Source organism: Phyllobates terribilis, unplaced genomic scaffold (assembly GCF_046119375.1).
Source record: "Phyllobates terribilis strain yellow unplaced genomic scaffold, ASM4611937v1 Scaffold_116__1_contigs__length_5312468, whole genome shotgun sequence".
NCBI classification, from domain to species: Eukaryota; Metazoa; Chordata; class Amphibia; order Anura; family Dendrobatidae; genus Phyllobates; species Phyllobates terribilis.
The window spans coordinates 2,291,787-2,308,395 of NW_027362876.1; positions in this window are offsets into that span (position 1 = coordinate 2,291,787).

Below are 16,609 nucleotides of genomic sequence, written 5' to 3' on the forward strand. Positions count from 1 at the left end.
GTCGCGGTTTCTATGCGTCTCAATGCAAGTCAATGGCGGGAGTTCCGCTGCGCTACCGCAAAATTAAATGACATGCTGCGGATTTTTGTACGCAGCATAAACGCTGCGGAAAAATCCGCTGCATGTGCATAGAACATGCGGAATCCCCTTGGGGACCATGGGGTGCAGATTACCTAGCGTTTCACAAGCGTTTACGCTGCGGAAATTCCGCAGCATAAACGCTTGAAAAACGCTACGTGGGCACCCAGCCTGAGGGCTTTTGAGAAATTGAAGGAGTGTTTGTCTGCTCCTGTTCTAATCCAACCCCATCTCCAAGAACCATTCATTGTGGAGGTGGATGTTTCGGAGGTCGGGGTAGGGGCCATTTTATGTCAGTATTCCAAGACTCTGACCAATTTGCGGCCATGTGGTTTTTTATCAAGAAAATTTTCATCTGCTGAAATAAATTCTGCTGTTGGGAATTGTGAGTTACTCACTGTTAAATTAGCCTTTAAGGTTTGAAGACATTTTCTGGAGGGAGAAGTTCATGAAATCACTGTGGTCACTGACCAGAAGAATTTAGCGTATATTGAATCAGCTAAATGGCTAACTCCTAGACAGGCCAGAGGGTGCTTTTTTTTCTCTAGATTCAATTTCTCTATCACTTTCAGGCCGGGGTCCAAGCAGTTTTAGTTCTGTTTCTCCTCCAAAACGTCCATTCTCCCTGAGGGCATTGTGGTTTCTGTGATATCCTTGGAGGTTGAAGCTGACATCCGTAAAGTCCAATCGTTTGCTCCTTTCGCCACCCCCAGGTCCAAATTATTTGTAGTTGTGTACCTAAGATTGTGTCTATTGCTGGAGTTTCATGATTTAATCATGAGTGGTCATCCGCGGTTCACAGCTATGCAGAAAGCTATTACTAGGCTTTTTTGGTGGCCATCTATGAATAATTATATTAAAGATTTTGTATCTGCTTGTGTAGTTTGCGCACACGCTAAAGTCTGTCATAACAGTCCGGTTGGAGTATTGGCTCCATTGCAATTCCAGAAAGACAGTGAACTCATCTGTCCATGGATTTCATCACGGATTTGCCTCTGTCTGGTGGGAAGACTGTCTTTGGGTGGTCGTTGACTGATTCATTAAACGGGCTCATTTTGTTCCTTTGTCAGAGGATTACCTAATGCAGAGACATTCTCCAGGTTTTTTATTTCTCATAAAGTAAGGCTACATGGGATCCCACTTAACATTGTGTTTGATAGGGGAGTGCAATTTGTCTCCAAATTCTGCAGAGCTTTTTGTAATAAACTGGGAATTCATTTATTTTCCTGTACCTACCGCCCTGAAACCAATGGTCAGACAGAAAGGACTAATCAATCTCTGTAACAAATTTTAAGGTGTTTTGTTGCAGCTTATTGTTTTGTTGCGACTTCATTCTTACTTCTTGCTGGGTTTGCCTTTAAGGCCACCGCCCCACTATTAGTATGTGGTCAGTATTTTTTCTCAGGAGTGGGAGCCAAAACCAGGAGTGGGTGATAAATGTAGAATTGGTGACTTGTTTCTATTATACCTTTTCTCTGATTGTTCTTCACCTGGTTTTGGCTGCCACTCCCGAGGGAAAATACTGACCGTGGAGCCGTGGCTTAACAGTCGGATCAGTCAGTCTGCTGGAACCTCGCCGTTTAATTGTAATTATGGTGATCATCCCCATTTTTTTTAATTTTCCTTTCTCTTTCCTGTTTGCCCGAATGGCCATTTCTCCACCAGTAATAAGTGCTCCTTAGTCTTTAGTATGGTCTTTGGAAGGAATAAGTCAGCTAGAGATAGTCGCCATCATGCTCTCCAGAGACCCCCGAGCATCCCCAAAGAATAATCGTAAATCATCGGCAAACAATGCCACCTTCTCTTCCTTGGTCCCATATTTAAATCCATTTATCTCAGACATTTTACTAATTACTGCAAGAGGTTCAGTTGCTATTGAAAACAATAAGAGAGACAGGGGGCATCCTTGTCTTGTACCTCTGTGCAACAAAAATCGATTAGCCATAGAACCATTCGATCTTATTTTGGCCTTTGAGTCCGAATAAAACAATTGCACCCATTATATAAAATTTGTCACCAAAGCCCATCTGCCGCAATGTAGCTCACAAATATTGTCATTCTACACTGACAAAGGCCTTAGCGGAGTCCAAAGACAGGATCCCCCTATGACCAATATTATCAGCCTTTGCTTGTATATTAATATAAAGCCTTCTGAGATTGATCCCTGTGGACTAATTTGGCATGAACCCAGACTGATCGGGGTGTATTATTGAGATTACTTTTGAGAGTCTGTTAGCAAAAAGTTTGACGTCTACTGTTAAAAGAGAGATGAGTCTATAGGATGCCAGCAAGCTGGGGGTCTTGCCTTGTTTAGGTAACACTGTAATTATGGCTTCGTGCATGGATGTGGCAATGATCCTCCTTTGAATTGTATACCTCCCATAATACTAGTAGTAATACTTCCTTATATCGCTTATAGCCCACTGGAAGACCGTCCAGTGCTTTATCGTTGAGCTCAGTTCCCATTTCAGCTCTTCTATATCAAGTAGTTCATCTAATAAATTCTGAGAGTCTAAGGAAGGATCGGGAGCTGAGCTTTATCTAGGAAGGTCTGGGTCTGTTCTTCTGAGGGTTGAACCTGAGAAGTATACAGCTTGCATAGTATTCCTCTAACACTTTCAGTATGTCCACTGTGGGCTGTACCACATTACCCTCCCTAGTCTGCAGACTGGATATAAAGGCGGAGTCCCTCTGGGTGGCAGCTATCACAGATATAAGTGACCTGCTTTATCCCCCTCTTCACAATATTGTACCTTATGAAACAGCTTCTTCCTTCCTGCAGCTGCAATGTTACCTTATTCAGCAGGTCCTGAGCTGGTTTCAGCCTGTTTTGCGCAGCCGGCGTTGGATCTGTAATCATCGCACTCTCTGCATCTCCCAATTCCTGAAACACCAATTGATCCTGCTGCTTAGACCGGATTCAGCAGCTGAGATTTCTTTTATAAATAATCCTCTAAGGTCGGCCTTCATGGCTTCCCATACATAGAAAAAATAAGTTGTATTTTTATTAATCACAAGATTCTCCTTTAGTTCCCCTTCAATTTTCCCCTTAAGGTCTAGAACAGGGGTCTCAAACACGTGGCCCGAGGGCCGCATGCGGCCCCTAAGGCTGCTTAATGCGGCCCGCAGGCACTGGAGCCCCAGTAATGATTGCAGCCTGCTCCTACAAGTTAGGGACCACCATAAGCCATTACTACAAGATGGGGACCGGAATGGGCCATTACTACAAGATGGGGACCAGGATGGGACCATTACTACAAGCTGGGGACCGGGATGGGGACTTTACTACAAGATGGGGACCAGGATGGGGACATTACTACAAGCTGGGGACCGGGATGGGGACATTACTACAGGATGGGGACCAGGATGGGCCCATTACTACAAGATGGGGACCAGGATGGGCCCATTACTACAAGATGGGGACCGGGATGGGCACATTACTACAAGATGGGGACTAGGAAGGGGCACATTACTACAAGATGGGGACCGGGATGGGCACATTACTACAAGATGGAGACCAGGTTGGGCACATTACTACAAGATGGGGACCGGGATGGGCACATTACTACAAGATGGGGACCGGGATGGGCCATTACTACAAGATGGGGACCCGGATGGGCACATTACTACAAGATGGGGACCCGGATGGGCACATTACTACAAGCTGGGGACCCGGATGGGCACATTACTACAGGCTGGGGATCGTGATGGGCACATTACTACAAGATGGGGACCGGTATGGGCACATTACTACAAGCTGGGGACCGGGAAGGGCACATTACTACAAGCTGGGGACCGGGATGGGCACATTACTACAAGATGGGGACCGGGATGGGCACATTACTACAAGCTGGGGACCGGGAAGGGCACATTACTACAAAATCGGGACCCGGATGGGCACATTACTACAAGCTGGGAACATTACTACAGGCTGGGGACTGGGATGGGCACATTACTACAAGCTGGGGACCAGGATGGGCACATTACTACAAGCTGGGGACCAGGATGGGCACATTACTACAAGCTGGGGACCAGGATGGGCACATTACTACAAGCTGGGGACCGGGATGGGCACATTACTACAAGCTGGGGACCGGGATGGGCACATTACTAGAAGCTGGGGACCGGGATGGACACATTACTACAAGCTGGGGACCAGGATGGGCACATTACTACAAGCTGGGGACCGGGATGGGCACATTACTACAAGCTGGGGACCGGGATGGGCACATTACTACAAGCTGGGGACCGGGAAGGGCACATTACTACAAGCTGGGGACCAGGATGGGCACATTGCTACAAGCTGGGGACCGGGATGGGGACATTACTACAGGATGGGGACCAGGATGGGCCCATTACTACAAGATGGGGATTAGGAAGGGGCACATTAGTACAAGATGGAGACCAGGATGGGCACATTACTACAAGATGGGGACCAGGTTGGGCACATTACTACAAGATGGGGACCAGGTTGGGCACATTACTACAAGATGGGGACCGGGATGGGCACATTACTACAAGATGGGGACCGGGATGGGCCATTACTACAAGATGGGGACCGGGATGGTGACATTACTACAAGATGGGGACCGGGATGGGCACATTACTACAAGATGGGGACCCGGATGGGCACATTGCTACAAGCTGGGGACCGGGATGGGCACATTACTACAAGCTGGGGACATTACTACAGGCTGGGGACCGTGATGGGCACATTACTACAAGATGGGGACCAGGATGGGCCCATTACTACAAGATGGGGACTAGGAAGGGGCACATTACTACAAGATGGAGACCAGGATGGGCACATTACTACAAGATGGGGACCGGGATGGGCTCATTACTACAAGATGGGGACCCGGATGGGCACACTGCTACAAGCTGGGGACCGGGATGGGCACATTACTACAAGCTGGGGACATTACTACAGGCTGGGGACCGTGATGGGCACATTACTACAGGCTGGGGACCGTGATGGGCACATTACTACAAGATGGGGACCGGGATGGGCACATTACTACAAGCTGGGGACCGGGAAGGGCACATTACTACAAAATCGGGACCCGGATGGGCACATTACTACAAGCTGGGGACATTACTACAGGCTGGGGACTGGGATGGGCACATTACTACAAGATGGGGACCCGGATGGGCACATTACTACAAGCTGGGGACATTACTACAGGCTGGGGACTGGGATGGGCACATTACTACAAGCTGGGGACCGGGATGGGCACATTACTACAAGCTGGGGACTGGGATGGGCACATTACTACAAGCTGGGGACCCGGATGGGCACATTACTACAAGCTGGGGACCGGGATGGGCACATTACTACAAGCTGGGGACTGGGATGGGCCCATTACTACAAGATGGGGACTAGGAAGGGGCACATTACTACAAGATGGAGACCAGGATGGGCACATTACTACAAGATGGGGACCGGGATGGGCTCATTACTACAAGATGGGGACCAGGTTGGGCACATTACTACAAGATGGGGACCGGGATGGTGACATTACTACAAGATGGGGACCGGGATGGGCACATTACTACAAGATGGGGACCCGGATGGGCACACTGCTACAAGATGGGGACCCGGATGGGCACATTACTACAAGCTGGGGACCAGGATGGGCACATTACTACAAGCTGGGGACATTACTACAGGCTGGGGACCGTGATGGGCACATTACTACAAGCTGGGGACCGGGAAGGGCACATTACTACAAGCTGGGGACCGGGATGGGCACATTACTACAAGCTGGGGACCGGGAAGGGCACATTACTACAAAATCGGGACCCGGATGGGCACATTACTACAAGCTGGGGACATTACTACAGGCTGGGGACTGGGATGGGCACATTACTACAAGATGGGGACCGGGATGGGCACATTACTACAAGCTGGGGACATTACTACAGGCTGGGGACTGGGATGGGCACATTACTACAAGATGGGGACCGGGATGGGCACATTACTACAAGCTGGGGACCGGGATGGGCACATTACTACAAGCTGGGGACCGGGATGGGCACATTACTACAAGAGGGGGACCGGGATGGGCACATTACTACAAGCTGGAGACCGGGATGGGCCCATTACTACAAGATGGGGACCGGGATGGGCACATTACTACAAGCTGGGGACCGGGATGGGCACATTACTACAAGATGGGGACTGGGATGGGCACATTACTACAAGCTGGGGACCGGGATGGGCACATTACTACAAGCTGGGGACCGGGATGGGCACATTACTACAAGCTGGGGACCAAGATGGGGGACATTACCACGAGATGGGGAAACTACTACAAGATGAGGACATTACATTGTAAACACTATAAAACTGTATCATAGCGCATAAAATGAATGCCATGTAAAAGAATAAAATAAAGCCAAAAATGTTAAAAATTTCATATCATCCTGCAAAGAATGCGGCCCTTCAAATTCACATTTTTACTATGTGCGGCCCATATACTTAGCCGAGTTTGAGACCCCTGGTCTAGAACTTGCAACCAAAAGGGGTTCATTTCCCTGTGGGTCTGTACTGCATTAGGAGATTAAGCTTAGGGAGACACAGAGGAGAATGATGGGATAGCGCTCTGGGCAGGAGCTGATGTCAGATATAAGACCCGGCATCCGTTCATTTCCAAGAGACAAATCCATTCTCCACAAAGAGGAGAATGTGGATGAGAAGCAGGAGTATTGGTATACATTAGGATGACGGGCTCTCCAAAGAGCAATTACAGCTGTCTCCTTAAGTGACCAAAAGGGATACAATTGCCTTTTACCCTCTTAGCTTCATATCTCCCTCTATCCCAATGAGAGTCCGGTATATTATTAAAGTCCTCTATTATAATATAGGGGATTTGTGAGAAGCCAGAAATAATAGTGAGAATTTTGTGTATGATTCTCCTGGAATATGGTGGTGGTATGTAGATAGATTATTAATAGAGATTTAGTAATAACTTGCAGAACAAATATATGTACTGATCCTCTGCATCTATTATCTATTAAGATGCTCACATTGGGAGTGTCTTAAAGAGGAGCCACGATTTTTAATTTTGTATTAATATTTATTATATTATAATTATATAATCAATTATTTTTAATACAAAATTAAATGTACTACTTTATTAGTTTTTTTTATTTATAAATTTTTATTTCAGCCACTGGGGGCTGCCATTTTAATCTGGTGGGGGTGTAAGTGTCTGAGCAGGACACTTACACGCAGGGAGATGGGGTCCATACACACTGGGAGGAGGATAATGGGGGCCATGCACGCCGATAGGAGGATGATGGGGGCCATGCACGCCGGGAGGAAGAGGATGGGGGCCATACATGCAGGGAGGAGGATGGGGGCCATACACACAGGTAGGAGGAAAATGGGGGCCATACACACAGGGAGGAGGAGGATGGGGTCCATACACGCCGGGAGGATGATGGGGGCCATGCATGCCGGGAGGAAGAGTTTGGGGGCCATACCCACATAGGAGGAAAATTGAGGCCATACACTCAAGGAGGAGGATGGGGGCCATACATGCAGGGAGGAGGAGGATGGGGGCCATACACGCAGGGAGGAGGAGGATGGGGTCCATACACGCCGGGAGGATGATGGGGGCCATGCACACCGGGAGGATGATGGGGGCCATACATGCAGGGAGGAGGATGGGGGCCATACACACAGGTAGGAGGAAAATGGGGGCTATACACACAGGGAGGAGGAGGATGGGGTCCATACACGCCGGGAGGATGATGGGGGCCATGCACGCCGGGAGGAAGAGGTTGGGGGCCATACCCACATAGGAGGAAAATTGAGGCCATACACTCAAGGAGGAGGATGGGGGCCATACATGCAGGGAGGAGGAGGATGGGGGCCATACATGCAGGGAGGAGGAGGATGGGGGCCATACACGCAGGGAGGAGGAGGATGGGGCCCATACACGCCGGGAGGATGATGGGGGCCATGCACACCGGGAGGAAGAGGATGGGGGCCATACATGCCGGGAGGAGGATGGGGGCCATACACACAGGTAGGAGGAAAATGGGGGCCATACACACAGGGAGGAGGATGGGGGCCATACACACAGGGAGGAGGAGTATGGGGGCCATACACACAGGGAGGAGGAGGATGAGGGCCATACACGCAGGAAGGAGGATGATGGCCATACACGCAGGGAGGTGGATGATGTTGGCCATAAACGCAGGGAGGAGGATGATGGGGGCCATACACGCCGGGAGGAAGAGGATGGGGGCCATACACACAGGTAGGAGGAGAATGGGGACCATACATGCAGGGAGGAGGATGGGGGCCATTCATGCAGGGAGAAGGATGATGGGGCAATACATGCCGGGAGAAGGATGATGGGGGCCATATACACCAGGATGCACTTTATGGGGCACATTCTACTGTGGGGCACTATATGACACCATTACACTGTGGAGCAATATGTGAGGCACATTATAGTATGGTGCACTATATGGGGCCATTATACTGTAGTGTACTATATGGGGCCATTATAGTGTAAGTCACTATATGGGACCATTATTACGTAGGGCATTATATGGGACCATTATACTGTATGGAGGACTATGTGGGCCCATTATACTGTATGGAGGACTATATGGGGCCATTATTCTGTATGGAGGACTATATGGGGCCATTAGACTGTGGATCACTATATGGGTCCTTTATACAGAGGGCTCAGTGACTCTGATGAGCGGTGTAGTTACTGATGTCACTGCTCATCACAGCCGCCGGGTCTCATGGAGCGCAGTGGGCCTTGGAGTGGCTGCTGCAATGGCCTATAAAGCCTCGTTCTCTGAACAAGGCTCCATAGCCTTTGGACTTCGGTTTCGGGGATCATCATGGTAACACCATGGACTATGACAGACCTGCTTGGGTTTGTTTTTTTTTTCAAAAATAAATTGGTGAACCAGGTAAAGTATCGGGGAGTCTTTATTCAAATAACATTTATTTTTCTGTTTTTTTTTCCATTAGTGTGTTAGTAGTGGGGGTGTCTGATAGACGCCTCTCCATTACTATCCCCAGTTGTTGATGGCAGCTGTGATTCTTGACAAATCACAGCTGTCATCAACCCCAACTACCATTACCCCGATTGCCACCACACCAGGGTAATCAGGAAGAGGCGGACAAAGCGCCAGAATTCTCGCATCAAATGTGATGCAACACTTCTGGTGCGGCTGCGGGATGTTATTTTTAGGCTGGGTAGGGCCCAATAACCAGGTACCTTTCCAGCCTGATAATATAAACCTGCAGCTGTCTGCTTTACCTTGGCTGGTTACCAAAAGGGGCATGTGAAATTATATATTTACAGGACATTTATCTATTCTATCTTATTACACCATTGCACCTATAGAAGTGGCCGGAGCAGGGTCACATATTACACCACTGCTCCCATAGAAGTGGACAGAGCGAGGTCATGTATTACACCACATGTGTATTTTTCTGTGTGTATGAGCGTGCATGTGTTTTTTCCTGTGTGTATGAGCGTGCATGTGTATTTTTCCGTGTGTGAGCATGCGTGTGCATTTTTCTGGGTGTGTGAGTGTGCGTGTGCATTTTTCGGTGTGTGTGTGAGTGTGCACATTTTCCTGTGTGTGAGAATTTTTCTATTTTGCTGTTTGTATGAGCGCATGTGTATTTTGCTATGTATAGTAGAGATCAGATGATCGCAACTTCAAGTAAGAAATACAGTGTAAAGCTATCTAATCCCTGCATGTGATACTCCCCAGACCCGTGTATCTAATCACATCATCATGCGCGATACTCCACAGACTGGTGTATCTCATCCCATCATCATTTGCGTTGTTCCCCAAACCGATGTAGCCAATTCCATCATCATGCGCGATACTCCCTATCGGCCTCCACAGAGTAGAATGCACTCCCCATCGGCCTCCAGAGTAGAATGCACTCCCCATCAACCTCCACAGAGTAGAGTTCACTCCCCATTGGCCTCCACAGAGTAGAATGCACTCCCCATCGGTCTCTATACAGTAGAATGAACTCCTCATTGTTCTCCCGCTGCTCCGGTCTCTGTAGCGAACGCCCGCACATCTCAGCACCGTGGACTCCATGTAGTCACGTCATCGCCCCCGCTGTCAGTGTCTTCATCAGTGACGTAAGACACAGAGGGGGATTGATAGGAGCGTCACGCTCCCTCACTCAACATTGCTTCAACCGTATCGGCAACAAGTCGATACAGTTCAATTTGTGAGGGCGGGCGGGGGAACCAGAGCTGGGCCCCTCCCCTCACCCGGCTCACAGGCCCCACATCAGCCGCATGTGATACACTACATTGAGACCTGCATCTATTCCCAGCGTGTTACTCTAAGCGTATATAATCACACACAATACACTCCGCATATCTAATCCCAGCTTATGATACAGCTATCAGCACCATCTAACAGAATTGGTGCTGCCAGCCGTCCTTAGTGACACAGTACTCCTCAATATCACTGGCAGTCACCAACAAAATGGCTCCACACTGTGACCCTAAACTTCATCTTCTCTTATCCTGTTACAAACACCCAGAAGGGGAGGAGAGGAGCGACATCACACACAGGAGAGCAGACCCAGCCCACATTTACTGCAGTCCGTAATGTGAGCTAGTTGTACACTAGGTTTTCATGGCAAATCTCAGCAGCTGCTCCCCCTAGTGTTTAAAAGTGGCAATACCAAACCTTTTAAAATTATTTTTCATATTTTACTTCATTAAAAACAAATGATAATATTTTTTGAAAAAAATTAAAACATTAATACTTTACATTTTTTCAATTGTTGAAAAAATAATTTTTTTTGATGGCACCTTCCCTTTAACGGTTGAACTAATATAGTGTGTGGAGTGATAGTTGGCCTGTAACTACTACTTGTTTAGTAGATGAAGTTTCTCAGAGGTAAGATGTGTTTCTTGCAGACAAATCAAGGCAGGTTTTTCCATTTGAAGATACTGAAAGATCACCTGTCTTTTATCACTAGAAGAAAGACCCCTTACATTCCAGATAACTATTGTCACTGACCCCACCATATTTAATGTATTATATGTCTTTTCCAATATCCTATCAGCAGAGCATTTCCATTTTACATAGTTTGTTAGGCGCATATTACAAGATTGTCGACAATATAAAACATACCCCAAAAAATAAAAAAGACCTCCACCCATAAAACCCCAACCATAATAGGCAGATATAAAACACCTTTCTCCGGGTGGGCGAAGTATTTCCATTTTTAAAGTAGAATAAATGGCGGGTCAGTCACTGTTGAACATATGGGAGAATCTCGACTAGAATTTAAGTCTCCTTGGGGGATAATTCAACCCCAATTAGACATAAGGACTGTGATATAATCATAATAGAACCTGAAGAAAAACAACATTTATAGAGAACTGTCCAACAAGCAGGGACACACTTCTTCCCATATACTCACGGATCACTGTGTTTTTGAAGAATTAGGGTTTGTACCCCAGGATCTTCAACTTGTAACATCCCGAATGTGATCCCGGTGTATTTCATATTTGATCCTCTCATTCATATCCGGCCAGTGAAGGGCTTATGAATCTTGAAAAAAAGTGCACAGTACCTCGGGCTACCACCCTTAACTTGGCAGGGTAGATCATTGAATATCAGGATCTGGAGATATTTGTGGATACTTCCCACGCTGCTGGTTTATTGAAGACGTCAATTCAGAAAGGTTTATTAAATTGCTGTTTTTATTCGATGCGTTTCATAGTGACAAGCACTTCTTCTTCAGGAGACAACCACATACAGACAAAATCCTGCAAGACAGTGTGAAGGCTTGAGGTTTGAATTAAGGCACCAAATCAACACATGACTGTCTGACTTGTGTCAAAGTTCACTGGATTGGCAAACGATTACATCGGAAAATAACAAAATTGTGTGTATTTCAATTATACAAAGAAATTCCTCCTAAAAAATGTATCACGATTCATATACTATAAACCTATTCGACATTATTTAAGAATTGTATATATATAAGTTCAAATGTTCTCTAAAATAAATGTATTTATTCACTTATTCTAAAAGCAGGAGTTGGGCTAGAACCTAAGTCTCTATAGGGAAAACCACTGTGTCCTGTGTTCTTTACTCGTTAAGCCGCTATGTGTATTAAGGAATTAACAGAAGATTAAAAAGAAAAGCAAATCCAAGGGTAGGAGAAAAGTGTGTAAAAAAACTTGTAGTTCATTGTATGTCAAAAAATTCTTGTTTTATTTTATTTAATGTCTTTTGATGAGGTAAACTGCTCTTATCCGAATTCCTCTAAATGTGATTTTAGTTTATTATATTTGTTACAGTCCATTTGTCGTGTTTCATATGTCAGAATATTATTTTGTGTCATTATACTGATATCAGTGTGTTTTATCAATTCCTGTATAATTTTATCAGAGGGAAAATAAATATCATTATAAATTATTTCCACGCTTCCTTTTTTAATTACTTAGTTTCTCATACAATGTGATGGTGAAATATGGGGAGAGAGCGTGGTTTACCTCTGTCCATGAATATGGCCGCTGGAGTAAATATATGGCCATGTGCTTAACTTGGAAGGATTTCATCTGCTGAGGGGTCACCTAGGGCAGCGGTGACATCACGGGGGGATCCGGTCAGGGAGATCTTTCTTTTTACTACAAGCCTTCGTTATCAGGGACTGTAGGTAATAGAGGACGGGGAAGATCAGAGGAATCCCGTGCTTGCTACATGGATTCTCTCAGAAGGTAAAACAGGAGTGACTGGAATTACAATGAGGGGAGTTTTATACTCTGAGAAAAAAAGACAATCACTTCATGGAGATCTAAATGCTCGATGTTCCGGGAGTTTGATAAAATTGTGACATCTAAAAAATCTACATAGGATATTAAACGATCATCATTGTACCATAGTTATATGTCTTAATAAATCATAGGAAATATATATATAAAAGAACTAAATATTAAAATCTGAAGGATCGAGGGTTTTATCTAAAATAATTAATTTATATCAATTGGTTAATAAAACCATGTCACAGATCATGGATAATATTGTTGTAAATAGATATTACAATAAAATATCTTATTAAAAGATCATCTAAATTATTACAATTAATACTAATGTTAAAGGAGCTTCCACATCAGACTTTCTATCTCCAAAATGACCATATATGTAGATTTCTTAACATCTAAAGGAACATTTCAGACATTTCATTTAATCCGTGGGGTTTCATACTGTCCAGTCTCTATATCCAGTAAATCTCCTTCTTGTTCAGTTTCTGAATGCGGTTCGGCCTATTAGCAGGAATATATTTAATTGGACTCATTTTCATTTTCTATACTCTTTATTGTGTTCTATTGTTCAGTGTCGAGATAAACCATGTGTAACGAAACCCTACGGATATTGTCTCTATGTGAATGAATTCTGCTGTGGAGCGGCTGAGTCGTTCTACCCACATATTGTTTATTACATATATATTGTATTACATAAATCACAAAGTCCACATTAGATGTTACTTAACTGAAAATCTCTGTCCAGTAGATGAGGAAAAACTATCGACACCGTGATCTATAGATAAACAAACACAAACAATTCCTTGATCCACATTTGTATATACCATTAGGTTTATCTGATTAGGTATACTGTTTGAGGAGTATGATTTGAGGCGGCTAGGGCCCAAAATATTCTTTATTGTAGGATCTCTACAAAAAGGGATAATGGGGTTTTTAGGTAGAGATTTTCCAAGAATAGGATCACTTTGTAATATGTGCCAATATTTATAAAAAAATTGGCGTATTTCTTTATGGCAGGAATTAAACTGGGTGATAAAATTTAATTCATAACAATTTACAGACTCAGATTTTTTCTTATTTTCTAGTAGTGTTTTCTGATCATATTTCTTTGAATTAGAATAGGCTCGTTTGATTAATCCATTTGGGTATCTCTCAACTTCAAATCTCTCTTGCAAGATTTTGGCTTGTGTTATATAATCAATGTCAACACTACAATTCTTCTGAATTCTTTTGAATTGATTTTGTGGATGTTATCCAGCCACTTCACATAATGTCCGCTCTAATAATGGATTTAACTGTTTGTGTCAACTTTTTAAAAAAAGGCTTACGTACATATAGAATATTCCTTAATAAACACATTTATATCCAAAAAATCACAAAATTTACAAAATCATATAGGGAAGAAGGAAGTACCCCAATTATTAGAATTGATGTCGCTAATAAAGGATTGCATGTTATTGTTACAATTGTCCCATATAAAGAACGGGTCATCAATGAACCTTTTATATAACGTTATATACTTTTTCCATTTATTATTTTGAATACAAATCTCCTCTCATACCCCTATGAATAGATCCGCGTAGGTTGGTGCGACCTTTGAACCCATCGCAGTGCCTCGCGTCTGATGGTAATGTTCACCTTCAAATGTAAAATAATTATTTTTTTAAATAAAGGATAGCCCTGTGTAGATGAAGGATTTGTCTACTGAACAATCTGACAAACGTCAATAAATATTTTTTGAAACATGTCAATCTGATATTGTGATATACTTGAATATAAGATGATAGATCTAATGTGAGAAAAACATAATTCGGCTCCCATTGTATCTCTTGTAGAAGTTGAATTAGATGTGTAGAATCTTATAGATCGTTCAGTAATTTTGACACATGAATCTGCATTATTTTGTCAATATATTCTGACAGATTGCTAGTCAGAGATCCAATGCCTGATATTATAGGTCTTCCAGGGGGATTGGTAAGACTATTATGGATTTTTGGAAGGTGATAAATTTAGGGTAGTGGGATTTTTGATTAAGAGAAAAATTTTTCTTTTAGATTTAATATATTTCCCTCCATTGCTCTGTTGATCAAACTATTATATATTAGTATCACTTTAGGTAAAGGGTCTGAAGGAATTGTCTGATAGTATTCCACATCTGATATTATCCTGTATGCTTCTTCACAATAATCTGTGCAGTTTTGTATTACTATACCCCCCTTTATCAGCAGCTCTAATGACTAAGTTCTCATTATTACATAAGGATTGAAGGACTTTTTTCTCAGATATTGAAAGATTATTTTTTGTGGTGGGCCTCCTTTAATTGTAAGTTATTTTAAATTCATCAAGAACTATATCATGGAAGGTGCTAATGTGATGTCCCTTACTCTCGATCGGATAAAAATGGGATTTTGTTTTTACATTCACATGAAATTGTAAATTAGTTTGTGCTGAAGATAAAACAGGCTGTTCACTCACTTTTTTTCTTCCTCACCGCATTCTTCTAGTAGATTTCTTTTCCCTGGTTTGGGGGAGAAGTATTATTTAATTGCCCTTTTTTGGGAGACACAGCCTGGGGTAAAAAAGGTACCAGACCTTTAGTACCAGTTGTGGTATTGTCCACTATAATAGTATTGCTTGTTTTTTTAGTAGAGGAAACAATGTCTGATGTAGTGTCATATATTGAGAGGTCCAGTAGTGGAGTAGAAATGGGATCTGAGAATTCGATTAGAGCAAGAGATTCAATTTCATTAGGTGGAATTAGACATTTAATTTATTGCTACTAGTTGTCTCAGTTTTATTTTTACTTACACAAGCTCTTTCTATTTCTTAATTTATTCTATTTGTAGTCTAATGTTGTCTAGATGTTTTTTTTTTGCATTAAGACCCAAAATGAAGGTAGAGGTTTTCCATTCAGAAGATGGAAGTAGTGTATTTGAATTTTGGAGTGTTTGTCAAATTTGTTCTCCTGCTCACAGTACTTTTTCAGGAAGGGAAGGAAAAAAGCAATCACAGGCCACAAAGTATTAATCAAAAAATATATCACTTTTATTGATAAATATTCACAGGTAAATGGGGAAAGTGCAAAGGTGCAAGAGATCAAGAGCCAGATGTTACATCACAGTGGAGCCCACATTCATAAAATATATATCAGGACAATCAATACAAGCATAGAGGCTGCATATATGCCCAAATGTTACCAAAAAATTGCTATATATATACACCTGACTATAAATTAATGTGCCACCCCTATGAAGTACCCGAGAGAGGACATAACATAGAGAACTAACTCCCATCTGCATGACTTCTGGACCGCACTGCCCATCAGTGCCTTCTTAAACCCCGGCACACCTCACATTCCCACGCCCCCTGACGAAGGGCAACTGGAAGGCATGTCGGGGTGGTTGCATCTCTGGTTTTGCCCCATTCATTCAGAGTACGCCCCGGTATCTGCTGCTATAGACTCACAATGGTATGTATATGTGAACATCATGGCTATATGTCACATTATGACTATTACAATGTTATAGTAGGATATACACTACTAGCTATTGAACCCGTTCTATGCCCGGGTGGCGAGCATTTTTATTGGTATATGCTCCCCCATCCTGTTACGTGCCGCCCCCATCCTGCTACATGCTGCCCCCATCCTGTTACGTGCCGGCCCCATCCTGTAACGTGCCATCCCCATTCTGCTACGTGCAGCCCCCATCCTGCTACGTGCAGCCCCCATC